The sequence below is a fragment of the Emydura macquarii genome, unplaced genomic scaffold (genome assembly GCF_026122565.2).
Source record: "Emydura macquarii macquarii isolate MOO-44397 ecotype Brisbane River unplaced genomic scaffold, CSIRO-AGI_Emac_v2 contig_71, whole genome shotgun sequence".
NCBI classification, from domain to species: domain Eukaryota; kingdom Metazoa; phylum Chordata; order Testudines; family Chelidae; genus Emydura; species Emydura macquarii.
Window position 1 is genome coordinate 1,919,037 of NW_027130208.1, and position 22,752 is coordinate 1,941,788.

Genomic DNA, 22,752 nt, shown 5'->3' on the forward strand with positions numbered 1-22,752 from the left:
CGGGGGCTGCCGGCCGGGGGCGGGGTAGGAGCGGACTCGGAGCCCGGCTGGGAGGCGGAGCCGAGCCGGGAGGGCACAGCACAAGGTGACCGCCGTCCAGCCGTCTCCTTGAGCGGGGCGCCCCGGAGACGTTGGAGCAAATACCGCGCACCCGTCGCTATAGGCACCGCGGGGAGCCAAGCCCTTTGCTGCGGCCAGGAGTTCCGCGGGCAGGTGGGGGGGACGGGACGGGACGGGACGGGACGGATCCCTGGGGCTGGGCCCCCGGGCAGAGTGCTCGGGAGCTGGCAGCGCTTCCCCCACAGCCGGGGGTAGAGACAAAACGGGGGCGTTGCCAGGGTCCCCGCCCCTCACCCCAGCGGGGCTGGCTTGCGGGGACTGTGTTCGCTCACTGTTGCGAAGGGTGTTCTAGGGAGGGTCTGCTGTGCAATGCCAGCTCCCCAAATACGTCGCCCGCTTGCCTTAGAGGCGTTGATCTGTCCAAGTGGGAGCGCAGCTGCTGTGGCCGGCCGGAGAGGGAGTATCAAATCCCTGGTTTCTAAGGCACTGGAACAGACTTAGAGGTGCCTGTTTTTCCTCCAAGAAAAGAAGACTGGAGAAGCAAGTCCCCTTTAGTGTAACATGACCGGCAAAGATAGGTGGATGGTTTCTAATCGCTTCAAAATATTTGAATCCCTAGGGACAGCCTGTGCACAACAAATCTGATTCAGAGTTTTAGAATCGGATTTTAGTCAGACATTCTCGCCATGGCAGTGCATTTGAGAGCTGTGTTTATTTGTGAAGGCTCACTGCCTTTTCATACAAATATAATTTGAATGCTTTTTCTTGAGTATATATGAGCATTCGTACGGAGGGGAGTATTATTTATAACTCAGTAACCCATCCCTGGTTGATGATTAAAATTAATCCTTAAACTTCTACAGCCTCTTAATAGGGTACAATGATAGTATAGTAAGGGTAGGGAAAGAGAAAGAGTTAAACCAGTGGTGAGATTTATATGGATCTCATGTTACTCTGAGATTTAGATGACATCACTTCCAGTGTTGTTTTATTACATTATAGATTGTACTGATCAGAGTTTGTTGGGTGTTAAAGAACAGCCATACTGGGTCAGACCAGTGGTCTATCTAGCCCAGTATCCTTTCTTTTGACAGCCACCATGCCAGGTGCTTCAGAGGGAATGAACAGAACAGGGCAATTGAGTGATCCATCCCATGTCTTTTCACTCTCAGCTTCTGCCAGCCAGAGGCTAGGGGCACCCTGGGAATGGGGTTGCATCCCTGATCATCTAATAGCCATTGGTGAACCTATCTGTCATGAAAGTATCTCATTCTTTTCTTGAACCCCTGTATAGTTTTGGCTTTCACAACATCCCCTGGCAACAAGTTCTGCAAGGTGATTGTACATTGTGTGAAGAAGTACTTCCTTTTGTTTGGTTTAAACCTGCTACCTATGAATTTCATCAAGAGACCCCTGGTTCTTGTGCTATGTGAAGGTGTAAATAAGATTTCTTTACTCACTTCTCCACATTATTCATGATTTTATAGACCTCTATCATGTCCCCTCAGTATCTTTTCCAAGCTGAAAAGTCCCAGTCTTTTTTGTCTTTCCTTATACGGAAGCTGTTCCATACCCTTCATTATTTTGTTGCCCTTTGTACCTTTTCCAATTCTAATATCCTTTTTAGAAGTTAAGGACAACCATAATGCTAAAATGGATACAGTTTATAACAAAAATAGCTTACAGAGGTAGGACAAAAAGAGAGAAGGTATTAGCAGCAAAAGAATTGTTAGGCTGATTTGGAGAGACAGATGGTAGTGAAACCTTATGCGGTTTAAGCTAAAGTGACGTTAAAATTCATTTCACACAACTCTGTCAAAAGTTTCTGAAATTAATGTGACAGGGTGGCAGGGCCTGAAGTCTTGAGAAATTCCATAAAAACTTGAGACTGGGGCAGAAAAGCCTGAGGTTAAGCAGGTAAGTGGAGCAAACAGCTGTGAGAGCAACAGGTGTGGGGAAGCAGCTAAATGCCTGCTCAGGACATTTGCCAACCAGGACTGTGATAAGTAAACAGTTATTGGGGGAGGGAAAATCTTTGTAATATTTATTTGTTTAGATTTCTACCAGTTGTACCAAAAAGGCACGTAACCTTTGCTCTAGGCACCTTGTCACTCAAAAATTACAGTTAATCAATGTAAAAACCAGCAGGTAACCAACCATCATAAAACTTAGCCCCAGTGTAGACTGAGTAGCCTGTCATGCTTTTGAGGTGTGAAGATGTGACTGCTATAGAATTGTCTCATTAGTTCATGATGTGTGAAGTGACTGCTATAGAATTGTCTCATTAGTTCAGTTGCCATTTTCACCTGATTTAGACCACTTTTTAGGCAGCCTAGTGGATAGAGCACTGGTCTTTCAGTCTGAAAGGCCAGAGGGGCTGATAAGGGGACCCAGGCCTCCTTCTCTACCAGGTCCCAATCCAGGTCCCTGTGTAGATCACCCCTAAACAGGGTAGATGGGTCTCCCTCCCAGCAGGGAGTCAAGACCCTCTTCCCTGGGCTACTTCCTACGACTCTCTTTAGTTTGGGGCATAGCCCTGCTAGTCCAGTTTACTGGGGCTCACCTAGTCAGTTGCCCCAGGTATCAGGGATTATCTGCAGCAGCCCCTTGACAGGGGAGCTCCTCCTCCTTCCCTTAAGTGGCTGCATTGGCTGGTCACTGATCTATCCCCGCAGGCACAGAAAAAATCCTGCCTTCTCCCCATTCCAGGCCTGGCATTGGCTGCAGGTATAGTGGGGCAGGGCTAGCTGAACCAAAAGGCTTTCTTTAACCCCTGCTGTGCCTGATGGTAGTCTCTGTGCTCCCTCACACCACTGTTACCATTTTCTTTAATTGCTGGCTTTATTGCTATATTTGAATTGTTCTTCGGATATTGCAGGGTTACTAATTCTTCATGACAATGATGTACAAACATCAGGATTGAAAATGAGGCCTCTATACAGTATACATTGATTAGAACTCCTAAAATGTGTGTGTTTCGCTTTTAGTAAGAGCTTGAATAATAATTTTCTAGAAAAAAAATGCAAATCGATATCTATCTTATCTTCTGGTACAATCCTACTATGCTCTAAACTTAAACCAATTCACTTTACAAAATGGTTCAATGAAAACACATTTTTACCTTAATTCACAATAGGAAATACCAACATATGGACTCCTCTTTTTTTTCCTGAGGGAAAGACCGTAAGCACAAGGCAGGGTAAATTCTCCTCTCTTTTGAAGTAGAATGCAAATGTTAGCTGCATTATGTTGGTAACTGAATTGACTTCATTTAGATTATTCAGTGTGCAGCAGAATATTTGATGTGATATTAAAAAAAGCTTCTTTAAAGGTCCTCCCACGTATATATTGTGACTGAGAATCTATGGGAATATTACTGTAATTTTCTTCACCCACTCCTGACTCAGACTTATTTGAGAGCATCAGTTAGGCTTGGAGCAGCCTGCCAGTTAATGTATGCCGAGTGGCCTCCCCTGCTGTGTAAAGCTCTATTTCAGTTGTAATGACCATTTGTCACTCTGTTCTGTACTGCATTGTTCTGAATTGGTCCTGCCTATGCCTTTTCAGACTGTCATCTCTTCCAGTTTGGGATTCCCTTATCTGACTGTTGCAATGTATCTATTGTAAAATACCATGTACACTTATATTATATCATAACTAATAAATAGTAATCCTAATGACAAAGTAAGAAAGCATCTTATCACCCTACAGGAGGTCCCAAGGCTCTGTGCTATCATTCCAGACTTACTAAGTCACTGGCTAGAGTAGAGTAAGAAGGGGGAGAGGGACTGTGAATGACAGTGGAAACTGTATACTTTCTTTGAAGTAGTAAGTAAAGTGAGAAATACCATCTGTGAATGTATTCTGAATTATTCTTTGTGTATATTAATACATTTCTACAGAACTAGTAGTCAAATCATGTCTCTTCTCATCACATGATAGAATCATAGACGTGGGGTTGGGTGAGACCTCAGGAGGTCATCTAGTCCAGCCCCCAGTGCTGAGACAGGATCAACTATACCCAGACCATCCCTGATAGAATATTAGGGTTGGAAGGAACCTTAGAAGGTCACATCGAGTCCAACCCCCTGCTCAAGGCAGGACCAACCCCATTTAAGTCATCCCAGCCAGGGCTTTGTCGAGCTGGACCTTAAAAACCTCTAAGGATGGATATTCTACTACCTCCCTAGGTAACCCATTCCAGTGCTTCACAACCCTCCTGAGGAAAAAGTTTTTCCTAATATCCAATCTAGACCTACCCCACTGTAACTTGATACTATTGATCTTTGTTCTGTCATCTGCCACCACTGAGAACAGCCTAGCTCCATCCTCCCTGAAACCCCCCCTTCAGGTAGTTGAAGGCTGCTATCACATCCCTCCTCACTCTTCTCTTCTTCAGATTAAACAAACCCAGTTCCTTCAGCCTTTCCTCATAAGTCATGTGCTCCAGCCCCTCATCATTTTTGTTGCCCTCTGCTGGGCTTTCTCCAATTTGTTCACATCCTTTCTATAGGGAGGGTCCAAAACTGGTCAGAGTACTCCAATGCCAAGTAGAGGAGAATAATCACTTCCCCCAATCTGCTGGCAATTCTCCTACTAATGCAGCCCAATATGCCGTTAGCCATCTTGGCAACCAGGGCACACTGTTGACTCATATCCAGCATGTATGGACTCATATCCAGCATGTATCAGAGTGAGAGCATATTTGCCAAATTTCAGCACCGTTAATTATTCAGGTACCTTTTGAACCTTGAAAACCAGGAAAACTAAGAATTTAACAAGAAAACACCGACCTTTAGCCACAGTTGTTGGGGAAGTTTTCTTGGATGTATGAAACTGCATTGAGCAATGAATACTAAGTTCAATTATATTTGTGATTCGTTTAGTTTAGGGCAACAGGTTTTTGTTTACAAGTACACTGTTTAACAAAGTATGGAAATAGCCAATAAACATATTAACTGAAAGAAGACCTAACAGCTCTGTGCAACATTTGTGCTAATGAACTCTATTCCTTCAGAGCATTTCATTAATGTATATGCCAGCAAATGAGAGCATCTAGGAAAAGTGGCAGCTTATCTTGTTTTACTATTGTATGGGGGCAATCTGTGCTTTGTTCTTGTAATTATGTTAAAGCTAAGAGTTTTCTTTGCAGCTGTTAAGATGCTATTTGAATAATTATAGTCCTATTCTGACACCACATAACTATTTTGGTGTATCAGTAGTTTTATTTCAGCTTTTATAGTGTATCAGGAGACATTGTACCATCTCTTTTATTGTCTGTTAGCCCTCATTTAACTCAGAGAGTTTTGAAACTACTTCACTGATGTCTACTTGAGTACTAAATAATTATGATTGTTTAGATTATTAAAAAAACTAATAATCAGTAGGAACTCTAAATAGCATTAGTTGCTTTTGTTTATCCAGTGGAGCCATTTTAATGCTACAGAGTTGATCTTTATATAATGCAATTAAGTTGCCCTTGATTTCTTCAGAACTTGGTTTACATTCATTTATATGATACACTCAGTACATTGTCTATTGTAAGTTATACAGTGGAGTTGTCAGTCTGGAAAGAAACTATTTTCATCTTACCCTCAATAGATCAGAGGGTTTCACCCTTAAAAACTGATGGCTTTGCCATATAGCCTTTTATCTATCTGATCACTGCCTGAATTTATATACAATGTATATTTAATCTGTGAAATTCACTGCTATAGGTCATTAAGGCAAATAGTTTAGCGAACTTAAAATGGGTTAGGTACTTGTATGAAGAGAAATAATATTTGCAGTCACACTGGCTAGGTTAAAAATCCTCACGCTTGAGGGCATAAACTGATGACTATCTGGAGTCAAAAAGGAATTCTTTCACCTTCTATGGCACAGCATTAAACAATAGAGAAGAGTGTTATGGAGGTTTTCCTCTGGAGCAATATCAAGTATATCAGACGCAGGATATTGGATTTGACAGCCCAAAATGGTCTGTTCTGATGTGGCATTTCCTATGTTCTTATGTGCTGAGACAGGAAAAAAACGAGTCCTTACTCATTCTGATTTTTGTCTTCTTTCCATCATACCATTTTTTCACTGAAAAGATTTAAAAAATAGCCATATAGTTTGGTTTAGCTCATCCATCTGTCAGATTTAAACCTAGTTATTGGAACTGTATATTTTACTTATTTCTTGTTCACATTGTTATGGTTTAACATTTCTTACGTTATGCCCTACATACAAAGGACTATTGTGATTACTTTACTTCTTTTGAATTAATTTTTGGTGAAGAGAACATACACACACAGCACACATGCCGTCAAATAACACCACACACATAGAAATGCAGAAAAATGTACAAACTCCGGGACAAATTTTGAAAAATGGTCAGCATCTGCAACTCTGTGACTTCTTTGGGAGTTGAGGTCACTCCTTATAGAATCAAGTCTAAGAGGAGGCAACATGGAACTGATATAAAATAAACCACAATATGAAAATAAATTAAGAGTATAAACCCAGTGCAACTTTTCATTAAATAATGCAGTGCATATGACATTGATACACTATCCTCAACCTTTTGATATAAAAAGTCATGTATAAGCAATATCAGTATTCAAGTCACTTTTAACATGGTTCAATAAGTTCCCCCTAAACTGCTTTGTGCTCTGGTAATTCACTTTATATTTATAGATTACTCTTTCAAAAGATGATGGATGCAGTGGATTTTGAACATTCATGTGCCTGTCTTCTCTCTTGTACATTTCCTCTGCCCCTCAATATTTACTAACTGTATAGAGTGTTCCACACTATGGATATCAGAAACATGTTGCTTTGTAGGTTTTATAAGGGAAAGATTTAGTGTAGCTGTAGGGGAGATTTGGGTTATTAAATACCTATATGGTTATGGGGTTATCTTTTTATTCCTGATGTAAACAAGGCCTTTTGTTTGTTTCTTTGGCATGGAATAAAAATCCATGTTTACAGTGTTATAACTGAGTAATCAGTCATCCGAGCCCTCTGACGTGCTCATGAGTTGGATCTGTGTGCAAAACAGGCGTGTACTTCCTCTTCCAGACACAGTCAGTTCTGTAATAAAAAGCGGTCATAGTAAAAACCGGCCAATATACATGTACTATGCTTTTTTTACTAAGTGTGGTGTGGTGTACAGGCATTGGCGGTCCCCTGCCGCAAGCCCCACTGCCTTGGCACACTCTGCGCTAAGAACGAGCGCTGCTGGAAGGGAGGAGCAGTGAGTTCAGATGTCCAAGGGTTGTGTAGAGAGGCCTCCCGTAATCAACTGCAGGCAGAACCAGCGAGAGTTGGTCTTCTGGCACCTAGAAAGGCCAGGAACAGGTGGAGGCCAATCAGAGCTCAGCAGGGCAGACAGCATTTACTAGATGCCAGTTCTAGGTGAAGCCAGGAGAGGCAAGAGTAATCTTGTCCTTACCTAAGTAACCTGGCCCAGTGAGGGACCTAACCTTGACAACACTGGCCATAGGTCTCTAGGAAGGGCTAGTGTTTATACTATGAGTTTAATGTCCAGCTGGCTATTTTAAGTTGAGATTTAACTTGTTTTCTATTAGCTGCAGAAGAGGTCTGGACTGAAAGCTGACTCGTATGGAGGGTTAGGCCATGGTAACAGCAAATCATTGTAGAATCAGGAACGTTAGTGAGTGCTGGAGCGGAAGAGTCTCTAGGACCTGCCTAAGGCTGTGCCCTGTGGAGTGAGTGCAGGCTATAACACTAAGTCATGACTGCATTTATTTTAAACCAGAATGTACTTGCCATAAAAATGTTTCTAGCAGGAAGTTAGCAATTTTTTTAAAAATGTACATGTCATGGAGCATAAACAAAGGCCATGCCCACTGAAACAAAATTTTCACCACATGCCCTTTATAAAACCGCACATGCATATGTAGGCTGCTTAAGAGCAGGCAAGATGACATGAGTACACTGTTCACTTGGAAAACATGAATTAAGTGTGACTTTAGATTAATTGCTTCTGCTGTACAAAAAACAGTGTGAATAACGTTGATTACTATAAGGCCCACTTTAAATTAATGAGTTCAATGTTGTAAGTACTCTGCAGCTGCTATGCATGAGTAGTTACCCTCATAAGAGATAATGCAGGTGAAGAGATGCATTGCTTGCTTACCAGTTTACATTATTAGAGATAACAGCAACAACACTTGTTCATGTGGACTGATTATTTGAGTTTTCACAAGAATTTCACAGATCTACAACAACAAAGACTATATGTTCCTCTCCAGTGGGTAGCTTGAATAAGTGCAAAGGACTAGGCTTTGGGGGCCAGTTAAAAGTGAGAAGGCAGTTTTTTCCATCATGTAGTGGTTTGTCACTAGCCTCGTTGTGTTGAGTCTCTGCCTGCAGAGGCTTGCAGTGAGGGTGGGAGTGGTTTGGGAGAGGGAGCACCTGTTCTGCACAGCATGCTTTCCTTGCTGATATTTTTAGCATTAGCTTCCCTGCCAGGAGTTCCAAACATCTACTGACAGGAGAGAAGCATGCAGGACAGGATGCTAGAGGAACTAATGGTAGCATAGTACAGGAGATAAACATGCTCAAGGCTTGTGTGCGTGGCTGGGGGGAGGGGGTTGTGAGTTGTGCAGAGACATCATGATTATACCAAATGGTCTATAGAACTTGGGCCCAATTGTTCAAAGATATTTGTCCTTCATGAGATCTGGGGAAATGAAGAAAGCTGCTGTGGACAGCTCACTCTTCTTTTGTATATTGGTGAGATGAGAGGGTCCCCATTACATGTAACCCTAGGAGCAACCATTCCAGAATGTGACCTCTTTCAGTAGAGTGCAAACCTAAGGTAAAGATAAGGAGCAAAATTCTGTTCAGGTCCCCCCTGGTGCCTCTGTTGACTTAAGTAGGGTCAGCTCAACATGAGCTCCCAGTACGATGCTGTGGCCATAAAAGGAATCTAGAGTAGGTGTAGAGAGGTTATTTTACCTCTATATTTAATAGTGGTGTGACTGTTGCTGGAATGCTGTGTCCAGTTCTGGTGTCCACAGTTCAAGAACAATGTTGATAAATTGGAGAGGATTCAGATATGAGCCACAAGAATGATTAAAGAATTAAAAAAACATGCTTTATAGTAATCAAATCAAAGAGCTCAATCTATTTAGGTTAACAAAGAGAGGTTTAAGGGGTGAGTTGATCATAGTCTATAAGTAGCTATATGGGAAACAAATATTTAACAATGGCCTCTTCAATGTAGCAGAGAAAGGTGTAATACGATCCAATGGCTGGAAGCTGAAGCTAGACAAATTTGCATTGGAAACAAGGCATAAATTATTAAAGTGAGGCTAATTAATTGTTGAAACCATTTATCAAGGATTTTTGTGGATTCTCCATTTCTGACAATTTTTAAATCAAGGTTGGATGTTTTTCTAAACGATCCGTTCTAAGAATTGTATGTTACATGGCCTGTGTTGTACAGGTTGTCAGACTAGATAATCACAGTGGTCCTTTCTGGCCTTGGAATCTATGAACTCACCATAAAATTTGGGCTAGGTTCTGTTAAAAGGCTTGTGATATTCCAGTGCCTGGAGAAAGGTGAACCTGAAGTAATTGGCCAGCAGTATAAGCAAAGCCACTCACAGTGGGCAGAAGTGCAGAGGGAAACCCCGAAGGGCCCTAAAATGTTCTGGCATGGGGGAGGGGCAAAGAAGGGAGAGGAGAGTGGGCTGAGCCGGAAGGGAGCGAAGATGGAAGAAAGGAAGAGGGTGTTGGGTGTTGCTTGGATCTAGTTAGCTCACAAGGAGTTTTTGGAAGAAATGCAGAAAGCTTTAAAGTGGCCAAAAGAGAATTTTGCTGTATTTATTTTTTCATAATTTATCAGTCATTTTTTGGCCTGTAAAATCCAGTGTGCAATGTAAATGCTGAGGCCTGATTCTGATATCCCTCCTATTGGAGTAAATTAGGAGAAGCTCCACTGAAGTCAATGGGAGTTACATTGTGTACAACTTGTGTAGATGAGAAAAGAATCAGGCTCAATGAATTCCCAGACTTTTCTTTCATTTTTACATTTCATCTTTAATTTAGGATTTAGAAAAGGTAGAAGACAGAGGCAATGGAGTAAACTACTTAAGAGGAGAGATCGGTGTTCCCACACTGTGGAAATGGCTTGGTGCATGGGCTGCTTGGAGGAGCCTAATAAAATAAAATTGCTGCTGGCTGTGGTGATACCTTGAAAACAGCTCATAGTTTCAGGGCCACCAGATAACAAATTGAAATATGACAAGAGGAAGAGAGAGAAAGCAGCATCAAATAAATATATTTTTTAATTGGCTTGTACTCAACTCCCAGCGTGATCATTCTGATTTGGCAGAAAAAGCAATATTTTTAATTGCCTTGTCCTGATCTCCTTGTTATGATGCTTCATCCAAACTGGCAACTTGACATAATTATGCATATGTTTTATATGGCCCTTTTATGTTGTAGGCCAAGTTGACAGATCCAGGTAACATCATACTTCTTTTATAGAAATACCCAAAAACATCTTACTGCTGTCTTGTAATCATCTCACAGTGCTGTTGGTGCTTCATATATCGCGTGCACAACCTGGCCCCCACAGTTCCTTCTCAACTCTCCCTGACCTGAGACGGAGCTCCGCAGCGGTGTCACTGACAGACCTAGAAAAATGGTTTAAATTTGTTATAGACATTAATATAACGCTAGTAGTTTAGCCAGAATAAGTTAGTTTTAGAGTAATGTAGTGGGTACTTAGTTTTTCTCTTTCTACAAAGGAGAAACTATTCAATAATGCCTGGTTCCCCAGGCTTTAAAAGATGTGGATCTTGTTGAGATGCAATACCTGTCTCAGACAGCCACTCTCTGTGTCTGGTGCCTCGGGAAAGGGCATGTCTCAGAAAGTGCATCCATTGCACAAACTTAAAGGCCAGAGCCTGGTGACAGAGACCTCTGCCTTAAGCTCATATTAATAGAAAAATCCCTCAGACCAACTGCCGACCCCGGGCAAAAAACCCCAGGAAAGTCCATGGAGAAACAGGACAAAGACAAGGCTCAGCCCTCCACAAAACCGAGGAAAAGAACCCAGACCTTGCCAGATAGAGATGCGCCTAAAAAGAAGCGGTCTCTGTCCAGGTTGCTTCCCTCAGTGATCGCCTCACGAGTGAGCACCTTCAATGCTCTGAGCACTTCCGGCACCATCCACACCGGAACCTCGGCCAAGCCCCAACAGAAAGCAATGGAGCTGAGAAGCAAGTCAGACTCTACCTCCATGGCACTGTTGACTTCAGAAAAAATGGCCTTGAGACCTGCCATGGTGCCTATGCCCCTGCCATCAGTACCGACAGCACTGGCTCTGATTGAGACAGCGCCAAGCAACTCAGGGAGACAGTGGCACCGCATACCATGCCGACTGAGTCAACCACGCCAGCACCAACAATATCCAAGCATCACCAACAACAATGGTTGGAAGTTGAGCACAGCACCGTACCCTCTGCACCACACTCACTACTATTCAGCACTAACATTACACCGGGCATCTGAGCTTCCACTATCACCCATTGCTACACCATTTTCAAGCCATGAGAAGACGACTTGCAGGAAGGTGCTTTTTCTCCACACCACTCCTGTGATGTTTACCCCTTGCAATCTGGACTGGTGTGTAGCTGTGTCACCCCAATTCCTCACTCCTGGACCCGACTTACTTCACTTTGCTGGGTCAACAACTCACTCCTGGGTCAGCCCACCCCCAGTCTCCTGCGAGTAATTGGTCCCTGGCCTGGTGAAGGAGCACTTATGTCCAGCTGCTCGTGGGATTGACCCTCAGCAAACACTCCCAGCTCCAGATGCAACCCCAGGAACAAGGTCATTTACATTCGTCCATCAATTTATTAAAGAAATTGATATGCTTCAGCTCTGTCACTCCAAGCGAAGTCTTTACACACACTGAATTCATATGCACTGTTTTAAATAAAACAAATAAGTTCATTGACTACAACAAAATTTTAAGTGATTATAAATCAGATTAATATAAATCAAAAGATTAATAATGAGTCAAGGAGTTGGTCACAGAACAGGTTTACAAAATTTCAAGATGGGGTACCTCAACTGAATTTTCTTTGAAAACAAACCCCCACTAGCAGTGCTATTTGCAAGTAATATATTTGCTCTGAAATGGGCAATTGATTGGTACATTTACAAGGTTTGGTGTAATGTGTACCTCTGCCACAAAGCGAGACTGAAGGAATGAAAAATGTAAGGGCCAGCATGCCAATGTGCAGAGATCACAAAAAGAGGACCAGAACAAACCAATACTAAAGCTTCTTGCTTTTGTGGCTATTTACAGACATTCTTTTCATGTTTCAGTTCCCTGTAAAAGATCAAATCCTCAGCTATATTTGCAGCTGAAGGTGAGGACCAACTAAACCTAGATCATCTGTGACAGGTGTTTGTTCAACCTGCTCTTAAAAACCTCCAATAATGGGGATTCTAAAACCTCCCTTGGAAGTGAGCATTGTCCCTCTTGTGCATGGAAAGATATCTGATGGAAAAAATAGCATGTGACCATGTAATTAAAGACTATATCATAATGTGTGCACAAGAAAGCTGAATTAAGGTTGCACAAGCATTTGAGTCTGAAAGCAAATGATTGCTCTTTGTTTATGGCAAAACATAACTTGTATATAGTATTTCTGTTTTTATATATGTTATGTTCCACCCTGATCTCCAGTATTTAGTGAACTAGCTGCTCCAGGTTTGCTAAGGTTAGCACCATAAAGAGCTCATGCAGTGTCCGCCATCATGGTTCATTGTTTTGACATTCTCAAACCTTTTTTGCTTGATCTATCAGTTCCCTATCTCTGCTAGCGCAGGCTTTGCTTTCCTATCCTTTTCCTCCTTGTTTCTTAGTTTTTACACTATTAGCATCCTATCTTTTGTTATTAATTTCTCTATTTTTCCTCAGTATTTTAGCCACAGTGTTGCCATCAATAAGTTGCATCATATCTGTGATATAAGTAAGTAGTCTGCTTTGTAGGGTCTGTACTGATGATTTCCTCCCTCTTTCTACATTAATATTCTTCTCCATGGATGTTCTCAGCATACGTTAGCAGTTTATTTTCTTTTGATTTCTCCAAGCTTTAAAATCCTCCATTACAGAGGTAACTGGAAGATGCAGTTATTAGGTTTGATCAAAGTTCCACTTTTATAAGATTGTGGGTGACATTTTTTTTGCAGATATCTGGTGTTGATTTGCAGATGCCTTCTTTTTCATGGCTGCTACATGTGACAGTGGTTAGCAATTCATGAATTATATACTGTGTAGTGATGATAGGTTAATTTCATACTGGAGGCAATGATGGTATTATATTTACTGATGAACTGTAATTTTGCACAGCTACAGTCATCTTTCTCATTTCAGGAGGAGTCATTTCTCTCAATGAACAGTCATCTTTCTCATTTCAGGAGGAGTCAGGAAGTCCTTGTTGCGTTCCATGGGAAGCCATCAAAATCTGACAGGTATTTGGAAGGGGGGGACTTTGAGCATACTAGTTATGTTCTACAACCCTTTTTTGTTTTAAAGGAAAATAAGACCTCAGACTTTGTGTGACAGTTTCCTACCTTCAGTATATGTAGTATATATGTCAAAAATTATTGTCTGAAAGCTTCCTGAGCCTGCCATTATAATGTCCCTCCCTCAGAAATCGGCTTGTTGTATAGTGCTATCCTATTCTAACAGATGCAAATCACTGTATAAATATAAAATACTAATAGTTTTTTCACTGTTTCTAAAATAAGTGACAATTAGTCATGAAGGAGTTTGATTAAAAGATAAATTAACACAAACATTTTACCAGGATCAAACTATGAGATTTCCTATTCTTAAATAAAGTCTAGCGATGCAACACACCTTATGTATACATTCCTGAGCAATACCATGGCAATTTGCAACACTGCTGTAATTAGCATTTTTCTGATGGCGTTACTAGGCCAAATTTTCTGCCAGTATAAATGGGCACACCTCTAGTTACTTCATTTGCTTATTTATATCACCAGAGCATTTGCCCCATCAGGCCTAGACAGTGTAGTCCCCCAAAATAATATATAGTATTTAGCTGTAACTGTATAGCTAGTACAGCTAGTTAAATATTAAGAAATTAGTTTGCAAATATTTTCATAAATAAAAAGGTTTGAGTTTGGTTTATGTATTCTTGGGGACCCAGCAACATAGGAACACATGAAATACAAGATGTATGTGAATCTGAAAATGTTCATTATGTGTGACTATGTGAAGAACTACAAGGTGTTAGTGAATCCCAAAATCGTTTGTGAATCTTAAGACTATTTTTAGCAGAAACTGATATTCAACCAAAAATTCATGCTAGAAGTCCTCATTCTTTACCTTAAAAAATTTCAGTCATCCAATCAGGAAATAGTTACAATACCATGTGACTTAAGTGACCAATAACACACTATGAATAGTGAATCCTCAAAAAGAACAGGATGCAATAAGCCATGCTGAAAATTGTTCGTCCAAATGATGAATGTCTTTGCAAAAATCAGGATTGGTTTTCCAAGAAAAAGAGGCTAAATTCACAACAAAGTTTTGCAACAAATAATTTGACTAGCTGTGCAAATCATGTGCCATCTCTGTTCTTGCTTATTCCAGCACTTCATTTTCTCCATTGTGAAAAGTATCCATTAGCTCTCTGCTCCTGATGTTAATGTTAAATGGTCACTGCATGCTTTGCTGAATGGTTGTTGCTTGAGTATAGACCTTTGCGCTCCTTTCTGGCTAATTTAACCAGCAAATTCATTGAAAAGTAAACAATGTTGCTAAATGTATATTGTTGTAATACCTTTCTCAAGGCTTTACCAACATGTGTCTTCTCCATGTTTATAAGCACATAAGGAGCTTTCAGTAGGAGATAATCTTTACTAGAACATGCAGTTTAATATGACCTTTATAAAACCATAAGAGAGAGCGCTTTATGCATTAATCAGTTCTTTGCTGTTATTGCTTGAAATGTTAATCTGTCAGATGAATGCATTCCAATCAGCCTGAGATATCAAGTGCTCCTTTTTGCTGAGATGTATTTGTCCCTAATGTAAACACATGGCTTTCGTGGGTACAGTTTCAAGCTCAGACTGAAAGTTACCTCTGTCATTTGTCTCAGATTTAGAGTCTCTAGGAACACATGAAGACCAAGGAAAGTAACACAGACATTTACAATTGTCTAGTCTGCCTTATCAATTTTATTAAAGTTATCTACAAGGTTATGATTATCCAAGCATATATAAATCCTAAACATATCCATACACAAGATACAGTTATAGTCATACTCAAGTCTTCCTAGATAGTCTTAAGGTCTTATGGGTCCCTCACAGATTGATCATCAATAGAGAGATGGTTCCTGCTGGAGTTTTCCTGAAGGTAACTCATTTTTCCCAATCCAGGCACCCTCTTTTATAATGTGATTCTGACTATACCTAATTCCCTGGAGATGTGCATGAACAAGTCAGTCCAATTTTTCCTTATCTATGATGTGTCCTCCAAGAGTATCGGGGTGCCCCATTTTTCATAGGTTGCTTATAGCTACTTTTATTCTCATTAGCATTTACACACATTGTGTACCCTACAGTTACAGCATGTGTTAGAAAAATGTGACTATCAGGTATCTTGTAATCAAAACTTAATCTTGCGGTTAATTTTTCTCAGTACCACCTACTGGTACATCTTTTCCTGTCATCTTGTAGAAGCGGGATATTCTTTGGTCACTTACTTATGTCAAGCATCTCTTAAGCCTAAAGCCTAGTATGGCTAAGCTAAAATCCTACAGGCCTCAGCCTGTAGGCCTTGTATTTCAGTCCTACTTACTTAGATACCTAATACATACTAATCCCTTCTGACTACTGATCAATCTTATACTTCTATAATCCTACAATTTAAATCTATTCAATATACAATGATTATATATGACATGACATGTTAGTTAATTGTAACATCACACAATAAATGAGTAATAAAATGAAGAAATTGGTTATACAAAGCAGAAGAGAAACTTCCTGTGACATTTGGATGCTCTTTACAGAAGTAGAAATTCCCCTGGGAATCTCAAATGGGGTAGTCATAAAAGTACATACTCTGCTTGGCTAACTATGTATTCTGTCTTAGAAAAGGTACTGGTTGGGTTGGAGGCAGAAAACATAGTCAGATTAAGGAAATGAAGTTGTTTTGCATTTGAGGAATTAATTTGTAATTTTGAGGGATGTTCTTAAGTTTGAAATGATACTTTATAAACCATTCTGTACACTTAATATATTTAAGCATGTGAAAAACTGACATTATATAAAAAACAAAATGACATAAATAAACCTTTCCAAAAATGTGTCTCTGCCTACATCCTTTTTAAACAACTGCCATTTATAGCATATTCAGTATTCAAAGGAATTTTGTGAAGGTGTAATACCCACCAAAAGACTGAAATATCAGTTTTATAATAAATGTGGTAATACATTTTTACTTACATTAACCAATTAACACATATTACACTGATCCATATGTGTAGTTTTTTAAATCTGCTTTAGTTAAGAGGATATGAACTCATTTACCAGGAGTTTCTAATATAAGTGTAAATCATTTTATGTAATTATTTCGGGGTGAAATCTTGGCTCCATTGTAGTCAATGGCAAAACTCCTATTGACTTCAGTGGGGCAAGGATTTCACTCCCAGAATGAATAAATGTGAGCGCACACCTCCCCCCCCTCTTTCCATCCTCCCCTACAATACTATTATTTACTTAATCAGTGTAATGTAATTCATCACTTATTGTAACAAGAAATGGGAAATAGGAGCAAATGTAATGTTTCTTGGTCATACATAACTTGGCTAGCCTGCTTGGAGCTTTGTTTGTTTCCTCACAAAATACTATTGAAAGTGACTATCCCATACTTGGGCCCAGATCTTCAATAGGAATTTTACCTGGCAAAGAAATAAAGGGTCATATCTCTGCTCTGTGTTAAATCAGATGAAGTTTTGACTGTGAGCTCTGTTCCATGTTGGTCAGTCAGAACAAGAAGTCAGAAGTAGTCAGAAGACTGCTTAAGATGACCCAGACCTAGGTTTATGCATGTGATGAAATTTTAATTGTACAAAATGCAATGGTATGCACCTAGGGACCAGTGACAAGAATTACTGCTATAAGCTGGTAGCTCATCAGTATCGAATGTCAGAGGAAAACAATCTGGGTGAATAGGTTGATCACAGGGTGACTATGAACCACCAGCATATTGCTGCCATAAAAAGACAAAGGTGATTACAGGATGTGTCTGACAAGGTATTTCGAGTAGTTATACGGAAGTATTAATGTCACTGTAGAAAGACCTCATCTGCAATGCTGTGTAGAGTTCTGGTCACCCATGTTCAAGAAAGATGAACTCAGACTGGAACAAGTGCAGAGAAAGGCTACTAAAATGATCAGGGGAACAGAGAAACTATCTTACGAGCAGTGCCAGCGTTTGTCCCATGCTGCTCCCTGCAAAACTCAATTCTGGGCCCCATACGGATGTTGCTGCCATTACACTAGGTGGGGTTTGTGTCCCTATGTCATCATGCTGAGCAATACATTTCACTCTGGCTTTCCGTTTGTCACCAGGATCAAGTAACTGAGTTACCATGTCAGGGGGTCCCCTCGCTGCCTTGAGGCTCCTTGCAATTGCATGGGTTGCAAGTGCTTAATGCTGCTGCTGCTTATCGGAGGGGACTGAAAGGTGTTGGCTTGGTTAGCCTAGAAAAACAAAGAGTGAGAAAAAACAAAGAGAGAGAAAGAGGATCGAATTGCTCTCTATAAATAGATCATAGAATCATAGAATATTAGAGTTGGAAGGGACCTCAGGAGGTCATCTAGTCCAACCCCCTGCTGAGGGAGGGGGGACTGTGTAAACACCAGGGAGGGAGAAAAGCTGTTTAAGCTAAAGGACAAAGTTGGCACAAGAATGACTGCACACAATTGTCAAATAATTCTGCCACTTCTTCTGATGCATTTGTAGTCTAATGACTAACTCCCCATCTGTTTACATATTTTAGCTATTTTCATGGCTGGCCAATGAATTTTCCTCTCCTTTTTACTCCTAGACTTCTCATGGTCCAACATTTACAGGTATGTGGATGAGAGCTCTGCAGAGGCATCCTGCTTCAGTCCCACTAGCATCTCATGACTTGTGCACTAATCCAGCTGCCTGGGCTCAATATTGTTCTTCTATGTAGTGCACATGCTGTTGTTTGCAGCTCAATCTTACTTCAAAGACTTGTAAACCGCAATCACTTATACAGATTTTGCTTTAATATATGTTGATTTTGTAACATAACAGTTTTTCTTTGTGGATCATAATATGGTCCCCGCAATCTATTATCAGCATGATCTAGCGTACCAGACCCTTTATTCTCCTCTCCTGGGATGTTTTGAGTTTTCCTTCAGTTCTCTTTGCTGTTTGATAGAACTGCCAGTTTTGCTGGCTGCTCATCACAGTAATGTTAATCCTATGTGGCTGTGCCAGTCGTCCCTGGCACCAGTTCTCTCTTGAGACAGCCACCAGAGTACTCATGGCTGTCAGCTGGTATTTCACCAAACAGATGAGCAGTATACAATCTCTTAAAAAATGCAAATGTACTATAGAATTTAGGGCCAAAGTCAATGGGAAATTTGCCATCTATGGGACTAAGAGTGAATGTGTACGTAAGACGCATTCCTGAATTCCAGAACAATGTTCAAGATAAACAGTTTTGGAAATTCAGATTTACTCTGTCTCATCCCTTTTGCTTCCCCTTTGCTCCATTCTTGTCAAACTTTTAATCTAAAGAAACACTGGAGTGGTGATAGTTTCCCAAATGCAATTTTTCTTTTGGGGTTCATGAAGATTTTGTAATAGGTTTATTTTGGCATTTTTGCTCATTGTATCTCTATTTTTTAATATCTTGAACTAAATATGTAAAGAGTTCTTTAAAAAAAATCAATCCTATGGGCCTATCACATATAGCTCCCATGTTGATTTCAATAAGGCTTCTGCACATTAGGCTCATTTCAAATTATCAGTATCAGGGCCCTTTGTACTTCATGGTAAAATGGGATCAAATTCCACAGCAAGCACTTCTAAATTCTGTGGCATATTCCATGGCAATGTTAGTTTACTCTAATGCCACATTTGAATCTAAACCAGAGAGCCACGGACAATTTTACCACCCTGGCTGTGGATACTTTGTAAGAACACTCCTTTTTATTTATTTTTGATATTGTGTTTTATGACCACAGATTTCAGTGTTGCACCACCTATCAAAGACTGAGCCTAAACTCACTGTTTGCCTAGACAGGTGCTGGGAGGGAGCACAGGATGGTTTGTACTGGCTGTAAATGTTGGGAGGGGTAGAGTTTATCTATTATTGTTTTATCTCTTATTATCCTGATTCCTTTTTTGCATTGTCCCTTATCCCGAATTCCTCGTAAGTAATAATGCCTCAGTTACTGTTTTATTACTCTGGGAATTGTGATAGCTGTTTTATTCTGTGTGCTCTGACTGGCATTCCTTTGCATGAGATTGGGTGCTGAATATTTTCCCAAGGAACTGGCTCTCTGTGTTCTCTGCACTAGGAAGGGTTTCCTTGGGTGGAGGCATCAAGTACCCCTATGGGTGAACCCAGGACCCATTTCCCTGAGGAGAGAAGGGAGATGGCTGCAACCACTTGTCAGAAATGCATTACAAAAATGACAAGGCCAAAAGCAGGATTCTGATTGGATGAGGAGGATTCAACTTCTGGTCCCAATCCTCAAGAATTATAATAAGTCATTAGTGTTGCATATTTTTACCAAAACTCAGGAGTTCTGAAGCTGCTAAATGTTGAAATAATGTTTTACTCATTACCACTCTAATTTTACCATTCTGATGTTAATTAGATAACTAAATGTAACGGTATTCATTCCTCCTGACACCTGATTTGCAAAAGTTAATACCAGGAGAATGGTAGCAGTAGTGGTAGTTTTAATTCTAATTAAAACTCTAACTCCACAACCAGGGATGAAAGAAGGTAAAATGAGTCTGCACAATAAAAATGAAATGAGAGAAACACAGTGTGACTGATTCTCAGCTGCCGTGGGGGTAACACATAGCTCAGCTTGTAATAAGGGCAGGAGGAGGAGGGCAACATAGGGGTTCCCCAGCTGTGCCCCTTTTCTTTAACCACATTCCCTATAATAGCAGTAAGGGGTTGGAGCTCATGTTGGCTTTACGCCACTGGAGGTTCCCCTTGCAAACTGGAGTGATCTTTATGGAGCCATACATGCCAACTCAGGGGCCAGATTCCGCTGGTGCTGCAGCACAAAGAAGCTACTCCATTTCCAACCATCTGGCCCAATATATTTTCAAACTTCTTTAGTTATTATAATAATTATATTATATTGTTAATTAAAAACAATACTTAGTACTTCTCATTCCCAAAGCTCACAACAGTGGCTAAACGTTATCCTCCCCATTTTACAGGTGAGCAAATTGAGGCAGAGGTAGGTTAAGTGTGTGTAGTATGGCCAAGCTCCTTGGGTGCTGAGCACTTCTGAAACCTTAACCTTTGTTTAGGTTCCCAAAAGAGAGCTGAGCTCACCTGAGGATAAGATATCAGTTGTGGGTGCTGAGCCTTGAAAATCCAGCACATAATGATCTAAGTCAGAATCTGTCGCTACTCTGTACTTGCTACTACTTCTCAAGCCAATGGGCGATGCACCTGCATGGCAGTCCCAGAACTGAAGCCTATCTAATTGCAGTAAAAACTACAGTTTGTTTCACAGCATTGTCTGCACATCATGGTTCAGAGCTTGTCATGTCATACATGTGGGCATTTGCTTGGTTATAAATTGTAATCATGGCCTTCAGCTGTGTTAGCAGAGGGAACATCCTTGTATATCTTTGTTTAGGATCCACTGCTTTTATTGCTTCCCCCTGCAGTTTCACTGAAAGATGCATAGTAAAGGAGCAGATACTGTACTAAATAAGGGCAGCTACTGACTGCAAAGCTGGAACTCATATGCAAACTTCACACAATCAGGCTGGGTCTGAATAGGGACTTGGAATGGTTATTTCATTACAAGAAGTAATTGTCACTGTTCACACATTCTCACCTTCTAACCAATGGTTGTGAATAGGCCTCATCTACTCTAATTAAATTGACTTTGTTAGCACTTGCCCTCCCCATTATTATGTTTTTCACCCTTGGATGTATATATATACCTTCTATCTGTGGTTTCCACTTCATGCATCTGACGAAGTGGGTTGCAGCCCACGAAAGCTTATGCCCGCCAAAATTTGTTAGTCTTTAAGGTGCTACAGAACTCTCATTGTTTTTGCTGTATACAGACTAACACGGCTACTCCTCTGGTACTGAATGAGGGCAACTTCTACTAGAAACCATATGGTAAATGGGCGGGCTACTAATCAAGGACTACTTCTGTACAGAGATATATGGGCTATTAAGTAAATATCATGACCCCAAATCTGTCTTTATGCCATTTTATTTATGATAAGGGCTAAATCCAAGTGGGATTAATTAAAATACTTAAATAATGTGGCCTGCTTCTCCGTGCCTGTGCGGGAATGTAGTGAGAGAAGGCAAAGGTGGCTCTAAGTCCTTTATGACTGAGACAGCCATGGGCCTGTTGAGGCTCCTACGAAGTCAGACACTTTAAGGTTGGTCTGAAATGTGCAGGATGCCCCTGACTCACTAGGGTGTGTTTACTTTGCTGCTGGAGACGTGTTTCCCAGCACTGGTTAAAAGGCTTTGTTTTGTGGGGCTCGCGCTAGAGCACAAACCAAAGTAGCAGTGTGGATGTTCTGGCTCAGGCTCTGAAGCCTGGGTGGTCAGATGGGCTTGAGAGCCCAAGCTGCAGCTTGTGATGAAATGTCCACATTGGTATTTTTAGAGCACTAGCGTGAGCCCCACAAACACAAGTCTGTTAACTGATGCTGGAAGACATGCTCCCACGAGCAGGCCATATCATCTCCCCTCCCCAACGTGCCCCAGTATGCTGCCTTTGCTGGAGGAAGCAGGTATAGAGCCATCAGAGTCTTTGCTGGCCAGAAAATCTCTTTACAATGAAGGTGTTTCTGGTATCTGCCACCTTTAAGGGCCCTTTGTGTATCATATGAGCAGTGCCTTAGGGAAATGGCAATGTGGGCCCTGTAAAATAATCCTGGGAAATTTTCAAAAGAAATCAAACCTGGGGGATCTGCAGTTTCTGCTCTTGTCGACACCAGGAGTGTTTTGTGGCCTGTCTGTTTGGAAGATGTTCAGATTTTTATGTCCCTCTTCTTCTTCTTGCTGTTTATGAGCTGTAAGCAGAGGAGCTGAAAACACTTCCATGCAGTTATATCACTGGGGAGCTGGGATTGATTGTACGGAGGTCAAGATTTTGTGGATACAAAACATGCACTCTTAATGAGCATCTATTAGTACAGTTAAATTCCCCAGATTTCCCAAGAACAGAAAATGCATATGAAAGCCACCTAAACAGGGTTTAACATTTTTATTTCCAACCCAATGTACCATTAATAACTCTCAGTTTTTTGGCAGAGCTACACAAAGCGTGGCTATTTTCATCATTAACTTAATTGCTTTCCACTAACAGGTACACCACCCTTTCCTGTTGGAGGTAAATGCACATTTT

At 40.9% G+C, this 22,752-nt stretch overlaps 1 long non-coding RNA gene across 1 annotated transcript; it reads left to right on the plus strand.

Moving 5' to 3' along the window:
- Nucleotides 1-428: 428 nt before the first annotated feature.
- On the plus strand, nucleotides 429-18,341 carry LOC137147744 (uncharacterized). The gene is made up of 3 exons (XR_010918323.1): nucleotides 429-543; nucleotides 13,513-13,566; nucleotides 18,183-18,341. It is a non-coding gene; the product is annotated as an uncharacterized lncRNA (long non-coding RNA).
- Nucleotides 18,342-22,752: the final 4,411 nt, after the last annotated feature.